At 39.2% G+C, this 11474-nt stretch overlaps 1 pseudogene; it reads left to right on the top strand.

Annotated features, from left to right (window-relative positions):
• Nucleotides 1-11118: 11118 nt before the first annotated feature.
• Nucleotides 11119-11212, top strand: LOC147487798 (small nucleolar RNA R71; annotated as a pseudogene).
• Nucleotides 11213-11474: the final 262 nt, after the last annotated feature.

The following is an 11474-nucleotide window of genomic DNA, read 5'->3' as shown; positions in this document are numbered from 1 at the left end:
AACGATTCCAAGCCTCGTAAAATAATTCATGAGGATTTTGTCGAAAGAAATGAATCTTGGAAAGAATCTCATCCGTCTTTAGGGGTGGGTAAAAATGTTCCATAAACAGCTGAACAAGTTTAGCCCACGAGTCCACGTAATTAGGGCAGGGCAGTTAACCAAAGACGCCTTTATCGGCTAAGGTGAAAGGGAATACCCTTAGTTTAATTTGTTCCGCACCAACCGTGAGGGATGGTGGAATGTTGTTAGGACTTGTTCAATCCAATGCATATGCCGATAAGGTTTTTCATGGTCTAATCCATGAAAAACGGGTAACAAATTAAAATATTTGGGGATTCGAAATCCCATCGGTCCTAGAACGATGCAAGATTTGGGGCTATCGCAAGGCTTTATAAAAGTCCGAGAGGAGTCTCTCTCCTTCATCGGGCATTATGTCGTGGTGTCCGTGAAATAGTAGCTAGAGGTGTAGTGGGTGGTATACTAGATAGACTTGTTTGTTGACGTTGTTGTGTAATTACGCTCGTGTTTTTGTTCGCCGGACCTTTAATTTTATACAAGGCTAAGACCAATTTTAGCTAAACACATCAACACTCCAAATTATTCTCGATATACTAGTATAAACCTCTAACAGAGAAGCGAGGTGTGGAAGAAAGGAATACCTGATTAAGGCCCTTGCTTCTCGGCTTTATGAATAACGCCTTGTTTTACGTGTTCGGTATATAACAAGTTAGAATACTGAAAAACTTGAAAATCAAAATTCGAATCAAAACTGTAGAAACCGAAAACTCTAGCTTAGTATGCAAGCGCCACTTAGGGTATGGGTCGCGATCCATGTAACTTGAAGTGACAAGTGTTTAGTATGGTAAGACTCAATGTTACAAGATCTTTTGGCAGCGCTTCGGTTAGAAGCGCCGGGTCGCGCGGTATATTTTTGCGGAACTTTTCAACTGCCATTTGAAAACCATAGTATGAATCAAACAAGGGTGGTTGGGTTTAATGGGACTTTAAGAAAAGTACTTGTACTACAAAAACAATGCGAAAGTGAAACTAAGATAAAGCACGCCATTTGATAAACATAAAATTGATAGTTTACCTATTTAAAATGAACAATGAAACTCAAAATATAAGTAAACTAAAACTATCTTACGCGGTCTATATTTTATCAAAGATTCTACTCTCAATCCTATGAGATATAGTGGAGTAGGAAGTTCGTTCCACTCTTAGTCCTTAGAATCGCCGTGGTTCTCTACGATAAGTGCTCTTAACTCTAAAGTCTAATGAGAGATTTTAAGTGGCAACTTGACTACGATGCAACTACCCACAAGATGCAACTAGTCGACTATCAGAACAACTATGGGAATGCTACGTTGATTCTATGATAAGGAGTTAGAGGGGGATTGATTCTACCTTAACTCGACTTAATCCTACTAATCCATTTAATCGTCAGAATCGAATTGAACTGCTTCGTAGAACAATATGGTTACTCCTAATCCCTAATTACACATGGCATTTCTACCAATTTATAACTAGTATGTGAACGATTAAACCCATTCTCATGGTGAACTAATCGTTTCTAGAGTGGAAAGGAATTTACACCGACTCTACGATAATTGGAATCAAGCTTTCATCAAGGCTTCTCAACCCCCTCAATGGAGGTTTAGCCGAGAATCATCACGCTATCATTCCCAATGGAATTCAAACAAGACATGATATAAAGGTTGAAACTTTGCTTGTTTAAACCCAATTCAAAACTACTAATGCAATAATTGAATTAAACTAATAATGGCAATTACTTGAATCTACGAATTGAAACTAAACAATTAATGGAAATGAAACTAACTTATGGAGAACACTATTTTATTAATCTAATGAATAATAAAACAATGATTCAAATACTAAATTAATAATCTAACTAATCTAAGTCTAACTATCTACGTAATAAGGGAAATTAGATCTAAACAATTGTAAATGACAAGAATCGAAATTGACAAATAGCTATTTTCTTTATCAAACTAATTAAGAATAATGATTCTAAGAGTTTAATCTAAAACAAGAATTGAACATAAACTAAACTTAATTTAATTAAATAAAAACTAGATCTATAATTATCTATTGTTTTAGGTCTAACTAGCTACCATTCACTATCTACGCTTAACAAAGAGTGAAGCTTTGGTTTTTATACTTTCAGATCCAAAAATCGTGCATGGGCTTGGAGCCATGTTTTGGGCTAGAGAATCAGGCCCAAAACCCAATTCTTTTAGTCCAAAAAGGCCTCTTCAGCTGCAGTTGGCTTCAACAGACTTTTCGTCCACTTTTGCTGCTCTGATTGGATCACGTCTTAGACCATTGGAAAGCTCTTTTCGAGCCGGTCGTTTTGACATAAGGTAGGCCCCATTCCGAGGTCTGAATCCAAAGATCTGACCTTGAAAATTCTCTTGACTTTTGTGTCAAGTTTTTCACTTAAGCGTCGACTTTTCAGCTTTTGACCGGGCTTTAGAAAGGCTTTGTCTTCTTGAATCTTGGCTTTTAATCACAGAACTCCTTAGCAACCGACCTTTGCTCCTTTATCTCGCTAAAGTGGCACATTTCTGCATATAATGGACTTTGAAGCCTAAAATGCATAAAAAACACGTAATCAGTATTAACTCTTAATTATTACTCACATAATTGGTCTAAAAGTATGGCTGTTACAGGGTTAAAACTACAGTTTTGGGCTCTTATCAAACCACCCCCAAACAGCATTTTGCTTGTCCTCAAGCAAAGATGAGAAATTAGAATAAGTGACCAAAAATGGAGTTCTATCTACTCTCGTTTCGCTGAGTGTGATTGCATTGACCATATGCAACAAGGCCTTAAACCACTAGGAATTCCCTAGTGGATGAGTTATAGCCTCGTGAGAGTTTTCCAGTAAAGGTACTCACAAACTTCCTCTATATTACAACCACTAAGAAATAAAACTATTGTTTCCTTATTCATGCTCTAAATTAACTATACCTCTCACTAGCAATGCATATAGAGTAATCAAGTCGAAACCTAAGCTAATATGTGCATAATAATCAATCATCTATGATACAAATATAAATACTATGAGTAATACTATGAAATGCCTAGCAGGTTCGTTTCTGAAATTCGGGATAGCGTCCTTAAGTAGGTTCTCACAATAATAGTCAAGATACAACACTCTAATTTTTCCACTCAAGTTCCGCTACTCCAGTGTGCAGTGGGCACACTTTACCTTACAATCTCAATGACAACAAGGAAGACGGAGTTGATCAAACACATCTGCCACTTACTATCACACTAACCTATTCCTAATTGAGCTAGAGGTCTTTATTAGGTGTTGCGGGTATTAGGAGATGGTTTAAGAAGGAAAGAAATGGATATTCAAAAAGGACAAGTCTGAGATAATAGGGTCTTCATATTATGTAACTTAGAGAAAACCTTGTTATTTTCTTTTTATTCTATACTTTGTTTCCATCCTTAGCCATTTTTTTTTTCTTTTCTTTAGCTTTTGACTCCCTTTTATTCTATTTTTGGAGTTTTTATTTTATTTCTATTTTTCTTTTTCTTTTCTTTGGATGGAAACTTCTTTTCTTTATTTTCTGAAGCAATTAACTAACTTTTGTTTACACAAGTTTTTCTTCTTCTTTCTTCCTCATTCTATTTTCAGACTTATCTAAATTGGGTAGGTTGAATTTTTTTTATTTTGTTTTGTTTTGTAACGGGGTAAAGGATTTATGGTTTATGAAAGGCTAAAGAAAGGCTCAGAGGGGCTTAATTAGCGGAAAATAATTCATAGGTTTGAATTTCTGGCTATATCGATCCAAAGAGGGCCTAAATTCTCGCTTAGGATATGGCATAGTGATCACGCAAGTGGATCGCGGTGATTTCTCTATCCAGATTTTACTTCTCCCTTGTGTCATTTCTCAAATGTTTTCGGCTTCATATAAGGCTTTAGGCTATATTCTCACAGGATTTGTAGAATAAGTACTCTAGCCTAGATTTTAAACTTATCGCTAACAATCATCGATACTCATGTAATATATTTATAGATAGATGCAAAGATTATTACCTATATATTAACCTAAGTTTCTAAAATTATTCTAATGCAAAATCTACATTGAGACTTCTAGATTATTAAGAGCATAGAGAAGGAAAACAACATCAATATTCCTAAGTGTATATAGCATGAACTTATTTATTTATATTTTTGAATTTTTGAAATTTTAACTAGAAAACAAATGCATATTATCTCTATCTATATCCTAACAGATGCCTTAATTACACGTGTTTCTATGCCCCAAAACAAGAAACATGCTTTGTCCTCAAAGCATATTAAATAAAGATGGTAGGAAAAATACCATTGAATCGCGTCAAATTTAGGAACATCCGCAAAACAAGGTTAGAACGCACTAATATAGGAAATAAAACTGACTCAACTCTATAATGAAGTTCTACCCATTATGGGGTTAACAAGAATGAAATTGCTTGGGACATAAGCGCACACTAACTAGAATTAAAACTTACCTTATCTCCCACTTTACTCATCATCTTCCTCATCCTCTTCTTCTATAAAGAAGTGAGGTTCCTTCGCCCCCTCCGCCATGCCATGATAATTTGCGGGCTTCCCACCATTTATCATCTATTATTGCTAACCTATTAAGAGCCACTTGTCCGACGGGTGTAGGGTGCAACCCGATGAGGTTGTATCCTCCACCCTAGCCAAGTCATTGCACGGAAAGATCGAATAATACTATTGGTGGGTCGACAATGATTGTCGACCGTAATCCAATCCGTGAAACGTGTACAAAAACAGGAAAGAAACATAGCATAATACGGAAATTAGAACAAGCATAAGAAGGTACTTATGCCTCATGCTATGGGATCGAGCTAAACTAGACATCAAGGTTCGGGAAGGTCATGACACATACGCCCCGTGGCTAAAGCAAGGAAGACGCCGCAAAGTGGCCTCATTCACGTAAGAAAACGCCATTCCCCTAAAATGTTTAGCATGATCCAAAACATAACAATTCCTATGTTCATGGACAGGCTACCAAAGGCGACGTTATATTCCCCTTGGTCCTCGATACGGAAAATGCCCGCGCCATACGACTCATGCAAAAACTCGTAAGTGTAGACATACATATTATCTACCCAATAGCACCATGGGTCTTGTATTTTTCGGCATAGCAAGTCCAAGAACAAATGCTAGCAAGAACCTGGTAATTTCCATTGGTTCATTATCAATGTTGATGGAGAACACTTGTTCTCCATCTGGTCTCTCAAAGAAAATGCAGTTATCGTAAAAATAAGATGCTAGTGTTGGAGAATAAAGTGCATCAGGTCTTACCATAAGCGGTTCCCAGCCAACGTATGTGATCGCCTCGCGAAACCAAGCACCATAAGTAGTGCTTTGGAACAAATCTTTGAAAGACTGTTCCGGTATCAAGGTAGGAGATGTCATCTCAAAATTACGCTCTGGAATAGCTGCGAATGATCTGGAAACTACCCGCAGAAAACTGGAATTTTTCTGGTCCACGGAAGTTAGGGCATGAGTGCGCTCTGAAGATTTTGGAATTCCAGTGTTTGAGTGCGGGTCGCGCTCACCTTTGGCGCGAGTACGCTCTGACAAAAATTCTGAAAAAAATTGCAGGGCGCGAGTGCGCTCCGAGGTGCTGAAGATCGGAAATTGAGACGAAACATGGGAATCGTGGGAGTGAAAGGTGAGTGATGAAGGTTAGGTGTAGTGTGAGTTGTGAGTGTAGAATGAATGAAGTTTATATAGGTTTAAAGTTGCTAAAACGGATCGGAAAATTGCCAAAAAGTTTTTAAGGTAATTTCCGGAAATCCTAAACTTTCCAAACCCGAAAACGGAAACAACTCATTTCCTTGATTCTAAAACAAACCTAGTATCTTTTAGGTTGAATTTAGGATAGAATCTACCTATTTAATCGAGATTTCATATACTTATTCATAGATTTGCCTAAACGGCCATATTTTCACCTTGACTCCGCAATAAATTCTAAAACAAGGGTCATATAAAAATCATGCTGGAATAGATAACACCACCCCCAAACAATTTGGGAAGGTGGGATCAATATTAAACAACCACACAACAATGAAAATAACCTCATTATATTAAAATTTTCATTCGAAGTACATTTCACTACAAAATTCAAATTACGGAATTAAACTTACATTAAAATAAATAACAATAATGAAACTACAAATAAACATCAAACGATACTATCCCTAACTACTTGCATCGGTAGCGGAGGGCACACGGTCAGGAGATAGCTCCTGAGCTCCCTATGGGCCAGCACCATTCGTCTTTCGGCGACGACGCTCGTGCCTCGATGGTGTGTCCTTAGAAGGAGAATCCCCATGAGGTGGGAATCATGCAAGCATGTCGGCCCGAACCGGGCCGAGCTTCTTCTAGCTCGGCCCTCATCATCCGTTCTTCCTACCGCTTCGTCCTCTTTGGGATCGGATCTCGAAGTTATGATGGATAGTAGCCTGTCGAGTCCGGAGGTCTTGGCAGATAGTGTTGAGTGAACGCATGCCACGATGAATTACGGCCATGCGTTCTGCATCTGACCAACACCTCTCCAGGGCATCCGCATCAAAACAAGTCAAGTCCTCCTCATCCTCTGAGGCAATCTCATTTCCACCATACTCCTCGTCCTCTATCCTATCCTCAGGCAACCTCCAAACTCGTTGGACACACTCCTTATAAATGCGAGGATTTCGGTGCAGGGTGATGTAAGACCTATCAGACCCGGAGCTGCTCTCAACTTCAGCATGATCTTGGTTATCAACACAGGGAAAGGTGCAACAGCCTTCCCTACTCCCCTAATCATGCTAATCAAAAACTCCAAGATACAAAACTCGTACTTATGCTCCTGGAGTATCCATAAAATGTGGAGGCAGTTCAGACCGATGTCGCTGACCTTCTCCTTGCCCAGACGCGTTCGACCAATCCATCGAGCTGCGGCAGCCTACCGGTTGGTTCTCGAGGGATGCTGGCGAACACAATGTGATCTCGCGATTGTAGTTCCTTCGGTAATCTATCCACGTTCATCAATGGCTCTACCCCCATTGTATTGGGACTCCTGCAACGTGACATCCAGATGGATTCTAGGCGGAATGCCTAGAATCTCAGCCAACAACCCAGTAGTTACTTCCTTCCTCCTCTTCGCCACCATAACAAAAATTCTAGTCCCCTCCACCTCCTTCGTGTTGTAAAACCGTCGGACTAAGTCTTCGTGGTAAAAGGCTTCAGTCGAGTATCACAAGATATTCCAGTCTCTACTGATCATTTTGTCACCGTAAAACGGTGCGAAGTGGTCGCCAGTAAATGCTTGCTCAGGCAAGATTCGACGTTGTTGAGACATTTTAGAGTTTGGAATGTAGTGGGGGTTTAAAAGGGATGTGGTGTTGGAATTTGAGTCAACCGACTGAAACAAACCGTGGTGGTGGCGGTGGTGGCGCGACAGTTCACAATTTTTGAGATTTCCGATGGTTTTTGGCTTTTTTCTACTTGGTGGAGGTGGTGGTGGTTGGATATATAGAAGATTTGAAGTTGATTTGATTGTGGGCGTGGGTTTAATTAGGTTTCTTTTTAATTTTTTTTTTTTTTAGGTTTGGAGCTTGGTGGTCGTTAATGGCTATTTGGAAGATGAACGCGATTGTTTGGGGAAAGGTAAGGGCGCGGGTGTGCTGCCGGTGCGCGCGGGTTGGGCCCAAGCCCAATTCGAAATTTTTATATTTTTCGCGAAACTTCAAATCAAAATGGCCGCTTCGTTACCGGTCCGATTTTTGGGAATGAGATATGGAAATGATCAGGAGAGAATTTCCAATCTAATGATCCATAAAACACTCTATTCCGACCTTGGATGACATATAAGATAGTGGAAAACGCCTCGAAGTGCGTGCATGACGTACGTTATGCGAACGACTGAACTCTAAATTCATGGATTATGTCAACCCGAATCGTAATACAATTCAACGGCCTAAGCAATTCTAATGGGACATAAAACATTCTAGGACGGAAACACGAACACCCCACCCCCAAACAAAAAAAAAATTTACAACGAAGCTTAGAAAATTTGTTTTTTAGCAGTGGGTCTTTTAAAGTCAGATTCCCGAGACTTCCAGATTACTATGTTTATTCTTTAATATATATATATATATATATATATATATTTTTTTACTTTTTACAAAAAAGAAAAACAATAACAAGAAAGACATAATTCACCCCATAGAGAAACATGACTCAAAAATCCGAGAAAATATGCAAGAGTGGAAAACATGAATTATGTTAAACGTGGACTTAGGATCCGGTACTTACAGCCACACACTCCGTAGGGAGGGCCCGGTTACCTTATTGGTGCACTCACCAATATATGGAAATGAAAGGAAATGCACCAAACACAAAAGTTGAGTCGTTTATAGTTAGATACTCGAGACTTTATCTAAACATATGTATGAACATGCAGTTTATCATATATCAACAACCGAAATAGTTGTGGATCATTCCATAAATAAATATCACAGAAAACATATCCAAACACAATCAAGGACCAAGATTTCCTATGACGCAACCTAGTGAAATGAAAGCGAAGTCGGATAACCCTATTACGTAACCTAGCATGCACCTTCTTTTTCATTTTTGAACGAGAGGGTGTTCTAGTAACTAAGTGTGGGAAGGTGAATGGTTGTGGAGAATATGGTGGATATGGATAAGTTGTAGAAGGAAAGCATGGAAAAAATGAGGATGTGGGTTTAGCACAAAACTCATTCATAGTGTAGGTAGGGACTGTCTCAAGTCTGAAAATGAAGGTGTCAAATAGTTTGTCTTTCTAAAGTATTTGTTTACTAGGTGGATTTAAAAAATTATGAAGCACAGAAGAAACAAAAGGATCGAGTGCAAACTCGAGATTCCTTTGAAAGGGTGGAAGGAGGGGAGTCGAGGTGGATGTTGTGCAAAGTAGTTCTTGATAGGGTGAATCATCACCTCCTCTAAGAAACTCATCGAATTCCTCATCTAGATTGGTCATATCCACGTTACTATGATAGTCCTCTACATCTTTGAGAAAGTCATCTATCTCATCCTCATCCATAATATGTGTATCGACTAGTGTAGGGATGAAAATGTTGGAGTCTGAACTTCCAAAGGAAAGAAATTTGGGAATATGATTATCAGGGAACGTGTTGTTGAAATAATCTCGAGCAAAGCTCTCGATCATGCTAACCTCTCCATCCATAGCTTAATCGGGTAACTGTGTCTTTGTTTTAAAAACATTGACTTCAACAGCAAGATGGCCAAAAGACATGGACATTGAACCATCGTGGCAATTAATGAGCGCATTGGCAGTTGCCAGGAAAGGACGCCCTAAGATGATCGGGACAAAGTCGTTAACGACTTCTGTATCGAGGATGACAAAATCAGCCGGATAGTAGAAATCCTGAATTTTTACCAGAACATTTTCGACCACACCCTTAGGATACTTAATAGACCGATCAGCTAATTGCAATGTCATTTTAGTGGGTTGCATTTCGGCCTATGCCTATTTGTCTATACAAATAAAACGGGAGTAAGTTAACACTAGCCCCCGTGTCTAATAACGCGGTCGTCAGATAGGAATCTCCTAAGGTGCATTGTACAGTAGGACGACCAGGGTCCTTGTACTTAATAATTCCATTATGTTCAAATAGAGTTGGGAATTATTCTGTTAAAAAGGCGTCTTTTGGTATATTTGTCTTACGCCTAGTAGTACACAACTCCTTAAGAAACTTAGCATGGTGTGGTAGCTTTTAATAGCTTCGAGGAAGGAAGGTTTATAGTTAGATTCTTGAAAACGTCCCCTAATCTCCTCATAATTAGTATCCCTAGTTAACACGGCTAATTTTTGTGGAAATGGTGGTTTTCGTCTATATTTAGCAATGGTATCACCCGGATGTTTAACCGTGGATTTCGTTTCTTAGGTTGTGTTGTAACCGGTACCTCTACAAATTGGTAGGCTCTTCTTGAGTTTCTTTTCGGTATCTAGTAAAATAGCGGTGTAGGGCTCTTGGTGGGGTAACTATAGGCATAGTTACTTTGTTATCAACAACCGCTCTGCTAAGAGTGGTGATGGCCTTTAGCTCACTTATATTTTCATATTCATTACTAGTATTATTGGTTACCTCAAAGGCTGTGTTTGTTGTTTTAGGATTAGGTATTTCGTGACCTGGAAACACACCTTTGGGTTGGGATTTATCTTGGGCCAACTGTTGGCTTAAATTATTAACGGATTGTAGAAGTTGTTGGTTAGATTGAGCCATGGTTTGGAAAAGTTTTTGGCTCACTTGTATGAAGGTGTCAAGACGATCCGTTGTGTGGGTGTAGTAGTCGGGTGGTGTGATTTGGAACTATTTCGCGTGAATTATTTATGGGTGGATTTTGATAATTATTATTTACCGGAACGATACCTCTATTAGCATTATAATTATTATAACTACCTTGACCTTGTGCTTGACCTTGTCGAGGTTGCACTTGGTTGTTATAATTATTAAAATTACCCCGACTCGCCCTTGTCGTGGTGGAGCTTGGTTAAAACCGTGTGTTGGCCTAACATATTGATTATTGTACCACGGAGGTGTGACGTGTTGGTTATTTCTCCAACCGAAGTTGGGATTTTGTCTCTAAGGCGTTAGGTTCACTATTAATGGAACAAGCCTGTTCATAGGCTATATAGGGACGATGGAAGTCGGGATGCTTTCGGGGCTCCAACAGAACTACATGGATTTGAATTTACATTCATGACGGGGATAGGCTTTTGTTGAACAGAAATGGCCTCTACCTTTTTAGTGAGTAATTCGATTAGAGTTTTAAGCTCGGGATTGTGTTTAATTTCAAACATCCCGGCGGCCTTAACTGTATTTGATGAACTAGCGGAGCGGTGGATATCATCACTATCCCCCCAGTTGTTATTTCACTTAGTTTGATCCTCTAAAAATTTATAAGCCTCCGAGGCTCCTTTGCTTAAGAAACTACCCCCATTCATTATGTCTAGGACTTCTTTATGGTGGTGTAGAAGTCCTTTGAAAAATGCACGAACTAACGTGTCTTTCGCTAAGTTATGATGTGGACACTCTATAAGGAGATCGGTGAAACGATTCCAAGCCTCTGAAAATGATTCATGAGGATTTTGTCAAAAGAAATGAATCTTGGAAAGCATCTCATCCGTCTTTAGGGGTGGGTAAAAATGTTCCATAAACAGCTGAACAAGTTTAGCCCACGAGTCCAAAGAATTAGGCGCTTGGGCAGTTAACCAAAACGCCGCCTTATCGGCTAAGGTGAAAGGGAATACCCTTAGTTTAATTTGTTCCGCACCAACCGTAGGATGGTGGAATGTTGTTAGGACTTGTTCAATCCTACGCATGTGTTGATAAGGTTTTTCATGGTCTAATCCATGAAAAACGGGTAACAA

This window comes from Coptis chinensis, chromosome 7 (assembly GCF_015680905.1).
Source record: "Coptis chinensis isolate HL-2020 chromosome 7, ASM1568090v1, whole genome shotgun sequence".
Taxonomy (NCBI): Eukaryota; Viridiplantae; Streptophyta; class Magnoliopsida; order Ranunculales; family Ranunculaceae; genus Coptis; species Coptis chinensis.
This window is presented reverse-complemented; position numbering and strand designations above follow the sequence as displayed.